The sequence below is a fragment of the Haemaphysalis longicornis genome, unplaced genomic scaffold (genome assembly GCF_048455015.1).
Source record: "Haemaphysalis longicornis isolate Haplotype H1 unplaced genomic scaffold, Haemaphysalis longicornis Haplotype H1 scaffold_23, whole genome shotgun sequence".
Taxonomy (NCBI): Eukaryota; Metazoa; Arthropoda; class Arachnida; order Ixodida; family Ixodidae; genus Haemaphysalis; species Haemaphysalis longicornis.
Genome location: NW_027526306.1, coordinates 5,929,387 through 5,945,774, shown reverse-complemented (window position 1 = coordinate 5,945,774; position 16,388 = coordinate 5,929,387). Strand labels below are relative to the sequence as shown.

General features: G+C 46.6%; 1 protein-coding gene across 1 annotated transcript in view; it reads left to right on the top strand.

Moving 5' to 3' along the window:
* Nucleotides 1-16,388, top strand: part of LOC144172548 (uncharacterized) — a gene marked incomplete at its 5' end in the record, with an annotated part of 31,649 nt that overhangs the window by 6,378 nt on the left and 8,883 nt on the right.

Sequence of the window (16,388 nt, the reverse complement as noted above, 5' to 3'; positions counted from 1 at the left end):
GTTCCCATTTGAACCTATTCCCATTTCAACCTTCTCATTTGTTCCACCCCGCTTCCGCCCTGTACAAAACGACCTGCCCGTTTCGCCTTTTCCCATTTAGCCCCTTCCCGGATAATGTACCCAGTTCAACTCGAGTGACCCGGAACGAAGCGGGCGATTTTTCAAATGCAGTTACGTCCGAATGTATTTTAACATATTGTTTTGAGATACGTACAGCGTAGCCGAAAGTAAATTAAATTGAAGTTGCGTCAGACGTATCAATGTAAAAAAGCGTTAGGCCTGGCGGAGCCAAAGCATGGAGACGCCCTACTAACCTGCAACCTTATTGCAATTGTCCGCGGCACCAGTTAAAACACAACGCATAGGTTGCTGCGTTACGTCCGACCCGGTACAGCATTGGTGAACACCTTTCTGTCTGATTCCGCCTTGGTGGGACGGTCTGGAGCGTGTTGCTCGCATGCTTACTCCGGCAGCGGTGTGGGTTCGATTCCAGACGGTTGCATATCTCAGTTTCAAAGTATTTAATTGTCTTATATACGAATGCACATGCACTTTCTATATGCAAAACACACAAAAAAGGAAAAGACGAGAATTTACATAATAGAACCTTTCCGCGGTCGTAGTGCCAGTTTGTAGCATCAGTATATCTCTTTCAAAGAACGAAGTTGGGTCTTCTAAAATATACAAATAATTATTTATTAGGGATAGTACAGTGCTACTGTTTTATTTCTACGCAGGAAAAAAAAGTTTTTTGATAGTGAAATCTTTCCGGCCCTGACTGATTAGTTCGCCGGGGCGGCCGCTAGGAGCAGCCGCACGAGAAAAAGGTCTTCCAAGACCATGCTTTAATTTGTTTCAGCGCGATTGCTTCTTTTCTGACCACAGTCATTAATGAAGCAACAAACTTTTTTTATTTTGTGAAGAAGCCGTGCAAACGAGAAATTCGGAAGCATTTCCTTCTTTATTAAGTTTCAAGAGCACAGTATCGGCCGCAGACATTCGCGCACTTTCATCGGCCGGAAATTTCGGCCGTATGCCTAATTCCGGACAAATTGCTACGTAGACGTTTTTACAGTAATGAATGGCCCGTTCTTTGGATAAACATTTTTTAGAACACTTTCAAAAACAACACTTTATATTTTCAAAAAATTACCCGCATTTCCCCGAGGGGAAGAATGTGGAAGTGCGAATGCACGAGTTGAATTTGCGCGGTTCGGTAATGTTCGCGAAAGAGAGATCACACACACACACAACTACAAAGAAAGAAAGATGCATTTATTCACAGACACCTATTTGTGTTGTCGTTGTACTTGATTGCTAGAGCGGATCTCAGCTTTGAAATTTCGTGTCAGTACTCCTTTAAGCAGGTGCATTAGCCCTTCTCACGCCCGATTCCTGGCCAATCCCCCACGTGGGTATGTGCCATGTCAGCGGCCAGGCAGCGCGCGCCCATCTCCCCCCGTTGCCAAGGAAGACGAGGAGATTCCTGGCCAATCCCCCACGTGGGTATGTGCTATGTCAGCGGCCAGGCTGCGCGCGCCCATCTCCACGTGCGCGGACATCGCCGGTGGACGCAGGTTCAGGGTCGCTTAAGAAGTGCATTGCACTTAAAAAAATTTGCTGAAACGATACGGGTTGAAATGGGAAGGGCGTTTTGGTAACGGGTGCACAGGGGACGGGCCAAACGGGAAGGGCGTTTCGGGAATGGGTTCAAACAGGACGGATTCAAACGGGAATGAGTTGTTTCGGGCTACACCCCGTAAACAAGCGGAGAAGGCCGCTGCGGCACCTGTTCGGCGGCGCCAGCTGCCTGCCGACGAAGCACAAGACCGTCGAAACGTATCAAAGCGTGAAGCGACATGCTTCAGCGAAACAATGTTCATCCACACACTAAACTTTTTTACACCCTTTCTGGCCGAAAAGGGTGTAAAAACCTTGTCCCATGGCTAACACCTTTAAAAGGTGTTTTCGCAAAAAAAGGGTGTATGGACGAAAAGAGGGTGTAAGAACAAAAAAAAGGTGTTGAGCTCAAAAAAGGGTGTTGAGGATGCTCAACACCCTTAAAGGGTGGTGAGGACGCTCAACACCCTAAATAAAGGGTGTTGAGCATCCTCACACCGTTTTTTAACGGTGATGGCATGCGCAGTACCATGGTGCTGCGCGCATCATCACCAGGGCCTTGGAGGCTTGCGACCTATCACCATGGTGTCTTAATGCAATTCATGGCGACAGGTGTATGTCTGGAGGCTCTGTAAGTAAATGAAATGCAACAATTTATGACTAATGGCACAATTTTAAGTTATATATACAGTGATCCCTCGCGGCGTCAAACTCGGATATCTTGAAATATCGGTTAACTTGACATGACACAAAAAAAACGTAGTAGTCTGAACCAAAAAAGAAGAAATTTCACAATTTCCTGCACGTGACGATCACAACGTTGGTGCACTAGAGGGACCACTGAAAACTGTTATCAGTGTGCTCACTACACATTAGCATTGAAGTGATACAACTAGACAGAACTGGAGCCCCACTACAATTGCAATCATGTTTTCTGGTGGTAGCTTCCAAAAACAATATCCCATGTCATGTGCACCCGTAGAGAACTTGTATTGGTATTTGTCGTCACAACTTGTTTAAAAGGCAGACAACCACATTTATAAGTTCAATTGACCATAAATTGCACAATTCCTTTTGTGTCAAAAATCTTGAGACTCAAGCCGAACGAAACCACGTTTTCCGAACAAACTGTTACAATCGACAGTAAATGTCGCAACATAAAAAAAAGAAACAAGAATGTTTGCAAAATTCTGTGCATGAATCCTGAGACTAAAACTAATTCACAACCATAAACTATGATTGAGGTGTCTATTAATAAACATTTTGGCAACTTCCCTTAAAACTTTACAGCCAAGCACATACCAAATATCAAGATACAAGCAATTATGAACTTCCTTCCCTCCGAATGCAATGAGGTGGACAGAGCAGTCTGAACTATAAAGAACATTTATCTTTGACCCATCCTATAGCCGGTATTAATTGAAAAGTTTAGCTGTCAATTTCTTTGTTTGGCAACACTGAAATAGCCACGGACATGGCGCGGCTCGTGCCACTGCGGCCGCACGCCGAAGAAAAATATAACACCGACGTGTGTCGCCTGCTCCGTTTCAACCGATTCTCAACAGTGGTGTCATCAAAGTTGTTATTAAAAGCACTCGCATTGGAGTCAAGGCATTACTTTGCGTTCGGCGGGCTAGAGCTTGGAATGTCCAAACCATATCATGCGCTTAGCACGGACAAGTACCGCCGTCTTGCGGAGCTCGATCGAACCCCACACTAAACATTTTTATTCTCAAAAGGGTTCGTTCAGCTTGTCGCCGCAGGAGCACCCTCATAACACAATATTTTACACCCTTTAGGGTGCCTGGATTCTGTCGCTGCAGGAGCACCCTTTTCTGCCCAAAATATCATAGTGTGTTTACTTAGCACCCCAATCTGAGGAGCTTTTCCTGCAAAAGCACCCACCTAAAGGGGTACAAAAAGGGTGCATCATCCTCGGTTCACAAATGGCGCTGCAGCTGTGCAGCCACATATGGCACAGTATGACACACAATTACGGTATGAAACATTCGTGCTTTCCAAGCTCCGTTCTACGAGACATTCCATTGAAGCTCAATGTCAGCTGATAATTTACTTGAACTTTTTGACCCACCGATTTTTGAAACATCTATTTATAAAGTCTAATATTACATCCAAATTGCAGGACAGAAGTTGTATCATTAGAGGTTGTTGATTATTCGAAACGGTGTTAAAAATTCAATTTTATGTTCATTTTGCTGAACTGCAGTGCACATCCTTCGAGCTTCACTGCACAGCATAAACGTGTTATGCAGTGAAAGCAAGTAGGCGTGCAACACATCAACTGCACAAAAGTTCTTTGAACCTTAAAACCCTTGGCTTCTCAGCACTGCATCAAACTTCCAATCACGGTAGCTACCCGCAATGTTTAGTGCCTTATTCTTGAGCTGAGCAGAAAAGCTCAATATTAAGGCAGACCAAATGCAATATGTATACTTCCCTCCGTACTGTGGCTTTATTCTACCCATAAAAGTTGGGTCCTCACTGCCACTTATTTTATTTTACATTATTATTTTTGCTTCATGAAAAATGACCCCACATAGCAATACCAAGAACTGTAAACATCACAGAACAATGCATATGAGTTCCCTGGTGAAGCCCATGGTTGAAATGTGATGACATTGTTGCTATAGCTAGTTGCTATTTTATCATGAGTCTAGCTTGTGCATGGTGCCTTGCATTATGTCGCTGCTGGTGGATGTGGTTTCCCATTAGTTTCGTCTAGTATTACGAGGTGCTTCATGGGAAGCATCAAACCCGTCTATAGCCCTTTTTAGAGTTGACTAGAAGTAGAATCAGCAAAATAGTATCGATAAAACGTTCAGCATCTTTTTTATTAGCAGCTTTAGTGTTGCTACTTTCCATATTTAGGTTTTTTTCTGCTTTTCTTAATGACATTTTTGTTTCGCTGAGAAGGTGCATAACCAATGAAAGCTTTTCTGTAAACCTTTGGTAAATATGCAATTGTTAGAAAATATTTTACTAAATAAGGCAGCTTAAACTGAGAATACTTGCATTTAGAAACATTAAAATCAATTTAAATTGATCATACATTTCTGGCTGTTTTTACACAAAGCTGCACATGGGATATTAAGTGCACCGAAGAGGAGGGCTCTGGATTAGCATTGGCAACTTTGGGATATTTATTGTGGACTTAAATCTCCACACATGGGCATTTTCACTTTCTGCCTCCACCAGGAAAATGGTCACCAATTTAGAGAGCTATTCTTACTAGTATTTGACGTACATTTTAAAATAATCTTAAGTATTATAGCCACAATATTATTCTCTACAACAAGCACCCAGCGGGTGCTGTTATAGAGAGATTGTGCACTACACCAGACCCTGTACTACACTGTCGAGAGCTTTGCCATCTACAATGACCTCTACAAAGCAAGCTAATACTGGTAAAATGTTTCATACCGCAAGTACTGCATGTTCAAAGCTCACGTGTGAAGTACAGATACTGGTGCTTCAGCAAGAACCGAGGATGAGCACCCTTCCTGGTTCTGAAAAAAAATAAACATGGAAAAATGCTTTAAGCAGGATTAAGAAACAGGGTTGAAAAAAAGTGAGCAAGCAATTCTTTCAAAATATGCAAAGCAATGCAAACAAATATTTATTTCAACTTCATGTCTACAAAATACAATCTCATTAAGGCTGGTAATGGGGTCTTGGGTAAAAAAAGAGCAGGGAGCACTTATATAAATGCTACAGGGAACCTTCAAGCCAAAAATTGCTTGAGCACTTAAACTAATCACTGTTCAACAAATTCATGAAAATTGAATGGATGAAAAACCAGCGGTAAACACAAAGAACAACGGGACAAGCTTATCCCGTCGTTCTCTTCCGTACCCTGTGTTTTCCGCTGGTTTTTCATCCATTCAAACATGTACCAACTAGCACAGTCCGACGCCTTGGTATCATAAAAATACGAATTGTCACTCCTTACAGACAGTTGGAAAAAAAGAAAGTATAAAGCAGGTGACAAAATTAAAATGACAGCAGATTGGTTAACTTTTAATTTTAAATGATAATATAAAAAATAATGGCATGAATGAAAGTAAGCAGCAACCAAAGGACCATGATGCTAGGCCGACATTCCACTTTGAAGCAAAATATCCGCTTTCAACGCTACATAGGCGAAACACGCAATGAGGCAACCCTTTAGGCCCACAAAAACAATATAATCTTTAAAAAAGCTACAATTTAGTTGAGAAAAACTGACCACAACAAATTGGAATTGACAACTAGATACAGTTGTCACACCCAAGCAAGCCGGCGAAAGATGAACAGATATCTAGCTGTCCTACCCCCTATTTGTGCCCTAGCCTCTGATCCGCTGCAGCAAACAAAAAAATTGTTTATGTGTAGAACTATTGCTCTTGGTCAAACAGACAGTTCTAATGAAGGAGCCAAGTAGGTTCCGAAACGTTGGGAACGCTTCGGATAAAGTCCTTGGTTAGAGTATTATATTTGTTTCCATCAAACACAAAAAAATGCATGGTAAAGCGCTGACATTAACGTTGTCTACTGCGGTTCCTTCATGGTGACATCACTACAGGAACCAAAAATACAATACAGTGCATTAAAGGGGCCATTTGGACAACATAGAAGTTCGTTTCGTTCGAAATATTTCCTGTTTTATAGTGCCCCCACCACTTGACCGGCAGCAAATGATGCTGCATTCACTGAGAAATTAATTTAGGTTAAAAGTCTGATTCTCCCACCATATTGTATGTTTTTGGGATGTCAGCAATGAAGCCATAAGTGCGTGTGATCAAACAGACTACTTCGTCACTCGGGTCTGCAGCCTTGCTAGCCATCAGTCCTCCCAGGTGGAGCTACCATACTCATCCACGAACCGTTGTTTGCCATTGCTTTGTTTTTGACCGCGTCTGCACCTGGCTTGTTTTCGTTACTGTAGAAAGTAATGGTTTTGTGAAACATGGGGTATCCTCGACAAACAGGGTCACGTAAGACAACATCGCCTATGCCAATCGGCCAGTGCCGTGCAGGCCAACTCCAAAGCGGCGGAGTGCTGTCCACCTAAAACAAGCATAGTGCACGCCGTACCAACAGCAGTGCGCATCGATACTTGTATGTTTACGCGTATTTTCGTAACTTTCATTGTTTACTGCCCCATTTTTACTGCTGTAAAATGAATATGCATTACATTTAAGTGCAAATAGCTCGCTTGGCATGCTTATAAGGCCTGCCCTATTTGCGTTTGCTTTTGCCGGCCTCAGCCAATCGCACAGCTGGGGACATATGACATCATAGGTACTGCTGTGGGAAATGAGCTAGTGGGTCGCATGGCCATTCCCTTTTTCCTAATTATATAGCTTATTCGAGTGAAAGTGCGCGTTAAAAATGGTGTCAGTATGATTCTAACGACGCAATCTGTCAAATGAACCAAACTTGTGCGTTGTCTGCATGGCCCCTCTAAGCAAAGGCAAGGTAGCCAATTTTTTTATTTAGGCTGCCTTCATGCACACAGTAGTGCTCTATTGCTGCCAGAAACTCATTACGGGACTCCTGACATATTTACAGTTGCAATAAAAATCAGAAATAGAACGAAAAATCATTGGACACTCCACAATGTCCAAAAAACAAAGGAATAATGTGCGAGTGAGCTACCTAAAACACTGCGACAGAAGATCATATTCATCAAAGCAACTAATAAAAACCATGGCTAGTGCATAGCCACTACGCAGCTCATTTGTTAGAGCTTATGTGCGTCCCCACAAGTTGGCTGTGTAAACCTACCGACACCTAACAGAGTCCAAGGTTCGACGAAAACTCGTCAGGGGAGGGTTATTCATTGACGAAATACAAACACGCAGGCACTCGCCTGGTAATACAAGCAGGCACTCGCCTGGTCAAAAACAAATAAACAAATAAAGACGCCTTGGGGCCCCTACAGGCCCCTTGTTCACAATGAAGAGGGGTTAGAGGGGTTGACAGGTCGCGACTATCTATAGGTTCGGTGGCGCAGAGTGCGCATGTATATCTCGGGGAGATTACCCCACGACCGGTTAGTCGTGTTTTTAGTTGGTTGAATATGCACCGATTCTAAAAGTAGTCGTGTCGACAGGCGCTTCTCTAATGCGATTATGTTTGCGGAATCCTAATCGATGACGTGGTCAGTAGCCAGGTGATGATCCGCCAAGGCATTTCAGCTTGCATTGCCTTTTTTGACATCGTTCTGGTGCTATTGAATTCTTTTAAAAATTTCCAGTTTCACCTATGTAGGATTAGGAACGAAAAAGAGACGCCGACCAGTCCAAACAAAACGTACTGACGTTTCGGCTTCCAGCACGAAGCCTTGTTCACAATAAATGCATCACCAGAAGTGGGTTGTTAAGTGGGCTTGAATAATCGCTGAAAAGAGCATGCGTAGATCGGGTTTAGATTTCAGTCATTACGATTGACTGTGTTAGATGTGGTCTGAATGATTAGTGATTCCAGATGTAGCCGTGATGCTGTCACTTTTTCTGTAGTGACGATTCTTGCATTGTCCCAATCAATCTTGTGGTCATTCACGACGGCGTGTTCGGCTTTTATTCTTTACGTCACGTGCGTGCTGCTGCAGACGATTCTTATAATTTCCTGATTCCCCGATATACACGCCGCTGCAGTCTGCACAAGGTATCTCGTATACCACACTGGGGAAGCGCTCCTTGGGAAAGCGGTCCTTGACTCTCACGAGCTCATGGCGCATCTTTTTGGCTGGACTGTGGGCCACCTGCATGTCATATTCCCATAGGATATGTGCCAAACATTCACTTGTTCCTGGAAGGTAGGGCACAGGAGCTTGCTTCATCGGGGCAGGAGGCACGTCCAGTTGTCCCCGTCGGGTCAGTTGGCGTTCCGTTGCGTTTATAAAGTGCCTCGGGTAACCGCAGCTAGCCAGGTCGTCCCACCCCTTTGCCGTGTCCATCGCCGCATCCTCGGGCTTCGAGCACAATCTTTTCGCACGCTGCAGTAGCGTGCTAGCAACAGCCCTCTTGTGGGAAGCGGGGTGCACGGAGTTGAAGTTCAGGTAGCGGCCTGTGTGCGTTTCCTTGCGGTACATGCTGAAACGTGGCCTCTGGCCCTGCCGAGACACGAGGACGTCCAGGAAGGGAAGTTTGCCATCGGCCTCCTCTTCTGACACGAACTGAATGGCACGGTCCATACTGTTGAGGTGGGCCAGCAAGCTGTTCGCCGCGTCTTTCTGAACGACGCAGAAACAATCATCGACATAACGCAAGAACACTTCGTTGAGGGGCAAAGGAGGCTAGCGTGCGTGCTTCCAGCGCTTCCATGGGCAGGTTCGCCGCCGTGACCGAAATAGCGGCACCCATTGGAGTCCCCTGCCTTTGCTTGTAAAAATGGCCCATAAAGACGAAGTACGTATTGTTCAGGCAAAAATCTAGAAGCCTGCGTAGTTCTGGCACATCCATCGGTGATCTCTCGGGCAACGTCTCATCAGCCTCGAGAGCAGCGGTGCATACGGTGACAGCCAGGTCACTCGGAATGCTCGTGAAAAGGGACTTCGTGTCGAAGGACACCATCAAGTCGTCTTTCTCGATCACGGTGTTGCGAGTCTTCTCGACAAAATCGAAAGAATTACGAACGTGAGTGGTCCCTTTATTGACGAGTGGAGCCAGAACTTGGAGCAGGAACTTCGACAGGTGGCCCACATTCCAGCCAAAAAGATGCGCCATGAGCTCGTGAGAGTCAAGGACCGCTTGCCCAAGGAGCGCTTCCGCGGTGTGGTATATGAGATACCTTGTGCAGACTGCAGCGGCGTGTATATCGGGGAATCAGGAAATTATAACAATCGTCCGCAGCAGCACGCACGTGACGTAAAGAATAAAAGCGTCCGCAACAATGCTGTAGCCGAACACGCCATCGTGAATGACCACAAGATTGATTGGGACAATGCAAGAATCGTCGCTACAAAAAAAGTGACAGCATCACAGCTACATCTGGAATCACTAATCATTCAGACCACATCTAACACAGTCAATCGTAACGACGGAAATCTAAACCCGATCTACGCACGCTCTTTGCAGCGATTATTCAAGCCCACTTAAACAACCCACTTCTGGTGATGCATTTATTGTGAATAAGGCTTCCGTGCTGGAAGCCGAAACGTCAGTACGTTTTGTTTGGACTGGTCGGCATCTCTTTTTCGTTTCTAATGTACCCTCCCGGCCAGACGGGATTCCGTCATGCTCTCGATTTCACCTATGTAGGATGCGTCACAATCCTTGCATGGAATTTTGTAGGCAACTACGGGGAATCTTGATTTTTCTAAAGGGTCCTTCACGCGTACCAGCTTCCGATTAAGCTGGTACGCGTTTAACACCATATTTTAATTTTAACACCATATGTGCCAAACACCCTTGCAAGAGCTTCACTGATGCCTTGCGTGTAGGGGACGGCAGCGCGGTTTTGCCTGTATTCTTCAGGAACCCTTTCGGGGGAGGCAACTGAAGCCCGCAATTGTTGCGTCCTCACACACTTTGAAGGGTAGCCGTTGCTGCGAAGGTCCTTCCTTACCACGGCTAGCTCTTGCTTGCACAGACCAGGCTCACAGCAGATTCGTGATGCGCGTGAGAAGAGTGCAGCGGCGACGAAGCGTTTTTGGCCTGTAGGATGCGCAGAGTCGAACCCCAGGAATCTACCCGTGTGGGTCGGCTTTCGATACACACTGGTTGTACAGTCGAATCCCGCTACAACGAAATTGACGGGACGTGCGAAAAATTTCGTTGAAGCGAAAATTCGTTGAGGCGAAATCTGCCCCAACACACCACGGAAAGGCCAGAAAAATAGCCCCGTGCGTTTCCGCAACATTGGCAGCATAATACAATGTTTAGAAAAAGGAGTGACGCGCAATAACTCATGTTTATTCGGATAACAAACATACCAATGGTTATCTGTTTTTTCACCACCCAAAGAACGCGTTACGGAGGGGGTGAAGATATGCAGGCGCAAAACGTATCGCTGTACAACAAGGCGTGTCCACCGAGCTGATTACTTGCAGATAGCTGCTAGGCCGTGGGAAGCCCCCCTCTCGCTTGTGGCAGGAGCAGTGCCGTTATCTTATCCTCTGACAGGGCACGGCAGCTACTGACCTTGGCAGGCAAGACGCGCGCGCTTGCATTTAACGGGACCGCGCGCTCGCGACTAAGATAGGATGACTAGGCTTCAAGACCAAACGCGCAAACATGATTTTCGCTCTTGGCTATGAAGAATGGTAGAAGGAAAACGGCAAGGACAGCTGCTCACAACGCATACGTGACGGCACCGCGCCAGCAGCGGAGCACATTCATGCAATTTCAACCATTTTCAACTGGATACGGATTGGCTGTAGCTCTGGGGCTCCGCCTTGGCGAAGCGGACCTGCGCCTCGTGTAAAGACGGCCAGCCACATCGTTATCACCATCAAGCAATGGCGTGCGCCTATGAGTTATTTTTTTTTGTTTTGGGTGGCGGTGTGGTCGCAACGCGCATTTTCGGTGAAACTAAGCGTCCTGAATGTATAAAAAGTTACAGATAGCTGGCGCTATGCTTATTTTATTGTCAAATAATTGTTCAAACCCAGCCCAAATCATCGAAAATTTCGTTGAAGCGAAAGCGAGCCTGACAAATGGTTCGTTGTGGCAAGGACTTTGTTGCATTGACTTCTATGGCTAGCTGACGGGGAATTGGAAATATTTCGTTGAAGCGGAAATTTCGTTGAAGCGGCGTTCGTTGTAGCGGGGTTCGACTGTAAATCCTTTGGCCGACCGTCTCACAAGTACGTCGAGGAAGGCGATCTGTCCATTATTTTCTTGTTCCATGGTGAACTGGATGCTTGGAACACAATAGTTTAGATGCTCAAATAAAGGCATTACGTTTCGGCGGTGGATCACACAAAAATAGTCGTCTACGTAGCAGACAAAGATCTTGGGGCCGTCTTGTACGAGCATAGCGCAGAATTTTCTAGAGCCTCTAGGGCAATATTCGCACAGACTACTGAAACGGAAGCTCCCATCGCTGTTCGAAACCGCTGGTCCGTTGAAAACAAAATATGTGTTCTGCAGGCCAAATTCCAGGAGACGATATAAGTCTTGCATCTCAATTGGCGAACGTGAAGGCAGAGATGCATCGTTCTCGAGTAGATCCTTGCAACTCCGGACCGCGTAATTTTGCCTGGAATTTGGCCTGCAGAACACGTTTTGTTTTCAACGTACAATGTTAAAAGCAGCGGTTTGGAACAGCGATGGGAGCTTCCGTTTCAGCAGTCTGTGCAAATATTGCCTCAGAGGCTCTAAAAAATTCTGCGCTATGCTCGTACAAGACGGGCCCAAGATTTTTGTCAGCTACGTAGACTGCTTTTGTGTGATCCACCGCCGAGACGTAATGCCTTTAATTGAGCATCTAAACTCTTGTGTTCCAAGTATCCAGTTCACCATGGAACAGGAAAATAATGGACAGATCGCCTTCCTCGACGTACTTCTGAAACGGTCGGCCAAAGGATTTATAACCAGTGTTTATCGAAAGCCGACCCACACGGGTAGATACCTGGGGTTCGACTCTGCGCATCCTATAGGCCAAAAACGCTCTGTCGCCGCTGCACTCTTCTCACGCGCATCACGAATCTGCTCTGAGCCTGGTCTGTGCAAGCAAAAGCTAGCCGTGGTAAGGAAGGACCTTCGCAGCAACGGCTACCCTTCAAAGCTTGTGAGGACGCAACAATTGCGGGATTCAGTTGCCTCCTCCGAAAGGGTTCCTGAAGACGGGCAAAAACGCGCTGCCATCCCCTACACGCAAGGCATCAGTGAAGCTCTTGCAAGGGTGTTTGGCACATATGGTGTTAAAATTAAAATATAGTGTTAAACACGTACCAGCTTAATCAGAAGCTGGTACGCGTGAAGGACCCTTTAGAAAAATCAAGATTCCCCGGAGTTGCCTACAAAATTCCATGCAAGGATTGCGACGCACCCTACATAGGTGAAACTGGAAATATTTAAAATAAGAATTCAATAGCACCAGAACGATGTCAAAAAAGGCAATGCAAGCTGAAATGCCTTGGCGGATCATCACCTGGCTACTGACCACGTCATCGATTGGGATTCCGCAAGCATAATCGCATCAGAGAAGTGCCTGTCGACACGACTACTTTTAGAATCAGTGCATATTCAACCAACTCCCCGAGATATACATGCACACTCTGCACCACCAAACCTATAAATAATCGCGACCTTTCACCCCCCTTTCATTGTGATCAAAGGCCAGTAGGGGCCCAAAATGCCTTTGTTTATTTGTTTTTGACCAGGCGAGGGCCTGCTTGTATTTCATCAACACCGAACTAACCCGCCTGAATCACCACTTTATAGACATTGAGCAATTATTTGAATTGGTTTATTGTAGCAAGCTGTCTTGTTTATTTCCTTATTTTTTTGGCATTTCCTGTCTCATTTGAAATTGGGAGACCAGATAGCTTTTACTACGGGCCAAGCACTGGCGACAACAAATATTTGATTTCACTTTAAACAATTTTCGGTTATGTTTTATTTTTACCAGCCAATGACCTGAAATATAAGAGGCTCCTAAAACATGTGCTGGCATTTCTTTCCTGCACTGCAGTACAACTAATCATGACTTTTATCATATTTTGTCCACAAATTGTAATATTTAGAAAGTATTCAGCTGAATGAAAATGTTATTTCAGTAGCATGCGCAATCAACAGGGCCTCAATGACTCTCACCATGTGGTTCACTTGTTTCTGTCACAAATAACCTGATTGCAGCCACATTCCACCCAAGACGAAGGTAACATATCCTCTGGGATGATGAATATTTAAAATGCCTTACGAGTAAGTGCTAAGCACATGAAATTGTGGCATTAAAACCGAAGATCCCTCTGCGGCATCCTTCACTTGGGGCAGCGCTTGATCACAAACTTCGAGAAGTTGAAAAATGCTCCATGCGCCGCTCCAGCCAGCAGAAACAATGCAGGACGCAAGTTGGTAGGTGGACCGTTGGCATTCTGCGATTGTGAAGATTTTTTTAGTAGATGCACTTTTTTTTGTACCACTGTTCATTTTTCCGTTAACAAGCAGCTGAACTCCTGCAGGTTCTACGAATCATACAAGCATAATAAAACGCAGCAATGCAGAACAATTGGCAGGGTTACCTCAATTTTTCTTTTCTAGGAATGAAAAAAATGTAGGTAATCTATACACAACTACAATCAAACCTTTCAATTTTTACCTACTTCACTCCTAACAAGCACACATACACGTTAGACATGTGAGAAAGCTGGTAAATTTATGCCCACAAACTTAATCAGGCATCAGAAATCGGCAGGGAACGACGTGTCACCTTTAAATGGCACTTTTTTCGTTCAAAACACTAAAATTGGCGAGAAAGACCCATAACTATGATTTGGTACCCTTATCTGGTATGGTTTTCAGGCAATGCTTACATCTCACTTCAGTACCTTCAGGTGGTGGAGATCTTTGAAAACTCATTTCGGGCAAGTGGGTTGTGTTCAAGCTCTCGTATCTTGCCAGCATATGCTGGATTCCAGCATTCCCAAATCAACGTGACGACTCGAATGTGGTGGATGCAAGAGAAAGAATAAGCACACGCCAAGGGCGTAGCCGGGGGGGGGGGGGGGAGGGAGGGGGGGTCCCGGTGCCCCCCCCCCCCCCCCCTTCATAATGTTTTATGTCAAGGCTGGAGTTATCTTTGTGGGTGTTCTTTTCCCCGGGGCTTCTCCTCCAAGCCGCTGCAGTGCTGAGGATCTCACCCCGGGTATCTCCAACCGACAAACTCAGCCTCCGATCAAAACTATACATTTATTTACAGCCCAGTGGGCGGCTAAAAAACAGCGCTCAGGCGGAGCTCGAAGACGACGGGCCGAGCTCTCCTGTGCCCGGACCGCGTCTCTCTCGTCTCCTTGTCTTCATATTCCCTCCACCCTGACGCTGGGAGCCAGGGAAGAGGGAAAAGCGAGTCCTTCGTGGGAACCCCATGTGGTGGCCATTAGCGCATCCGGTGCGAGCAGGCGCGACCCTCCTCGGAATGCGGGGAGTTTCAAGGCGCCGCGTGACACGACACGTGCGTTCAATTTCTGTGCTGCTCGTCCCAGGGCCCGCGCCAGTTCATGCGTCGAAGCGCCCGACACCTCCACCGCCACTGTGAAACATAACTTCAGGAATGTTTCACACACCACACACACTTTGCGAGCGTGCTCCATCGTTCCTTCAATTGGCGACACAACAATGAGCACGGCCAGTGCCCCTTGACCCTGGCTGCAGGTCACCATGACAAATTAGGCACAATCCTCACATAGCTCATTCAGAGCGAGCGGCCTTTAGAATGCGGTATGCACCGGCCGTCGTCGTCCGAAAACGCCCTTGCCATGCGCCGCACACCCTCACACAACAGTATCATGGGTCCCTCTCCTCCTCGCTTCCTCGCTCGGGAAGGGACCACTGCTGGCTCGTCACCATGCGTTGAAGCCACTCTGCACTGAGGTGAAGCTGACTGACGCTTTCGCCTCTTTCTAGGCGAACCCTCGGGTTCGGCCGCTTCTGCGCTCGGAGCGCCGTGCTCCACTACGCACCGTTGGTCAGCGTAAGCAGGAGAGGACTGCTTAGCGGCTACGTCAACGCTGACATGAAATGCTGTAGGGGCTATCTCTTCAGCCACTCCTACAGACCTACCTGTAACTGCCCTGGGCTGCATTACATGAGCGGCCGTACCCTGATTTACACTTTCCTCGCTGAATTCGCTGGAGCTCCCTATGGCAATCACATTGTCGGTACTCGACATTTGGGTATCTCGAGAAACACAAGATACAGTGTGCGTGACACCAACTGCATCCGATTCCTCGTGCGATTCCCGTGCTGCTGCATCCTGCAATGCAACTGGCCGCTCGCCCACGCTCCCGGAACGTTCTCCCTCTCTGAACGCGGTGACAACGGGCTCATGCTCGACTGAAACCAGCCCCTTCACAACGGCTGATTTAAGAACTTCACAGTTCTTCCCCTCCTTCCTGTGCGAACCCTCGTGTTCGGCCGCTACTGCACCCCTGTGCGCGCACAAAGCGCCGTTCTCTACCACACAACGTTGTGTGAAGCAAGGAGTAGCGAGGGGCTCATCGGCAACATGAACAATAACATGCGACGCTGCGGAGCCTTTCTCTCTTGCCATCAGCTTCATCACGGGCATGCGCACACTCTCATTCAACTTTGACTGCCTGTCATTTACCAACGCAGCCTCGCGCGTAACACCTTCCTTCACCTCCATCTTTATTTCGGTGAAATTCTCTAAGCGGGATGCTTCACTATCCTGCTCCCCGGTTGCAGAAAATCTCAACGCCCATGAAGAAACATGCGCCACTATCCTATCTTCGCCTTTCCCACGTGACTCTGATCGTGGCGGATCCCGCGAAACAGGAGGACTACGCGCGCCCAGTGAATGGGTTCCACCCAGCGCATCTTTCGGTGTACCGGAGCACCCCAGTTCACTCTCTCCCCGAGTGCTGAACATTACTGTTTGAGCAATCGGTGAGGTAGGAACGTTGTTAGCTCTCTTGAAACGTCCACTCTTCGAACGTTCCGCTGCTAACTCTGCCTCAGCGATTCTCAATTTCGCCAGCAATAGCGCCTTCTGCTCACCGAACGACATTGCAATGCTTGCTGCCCCTGCAACGTTCATGCACGCTTCCTAATCCTCATCATTATCTCGCGGCTACACCT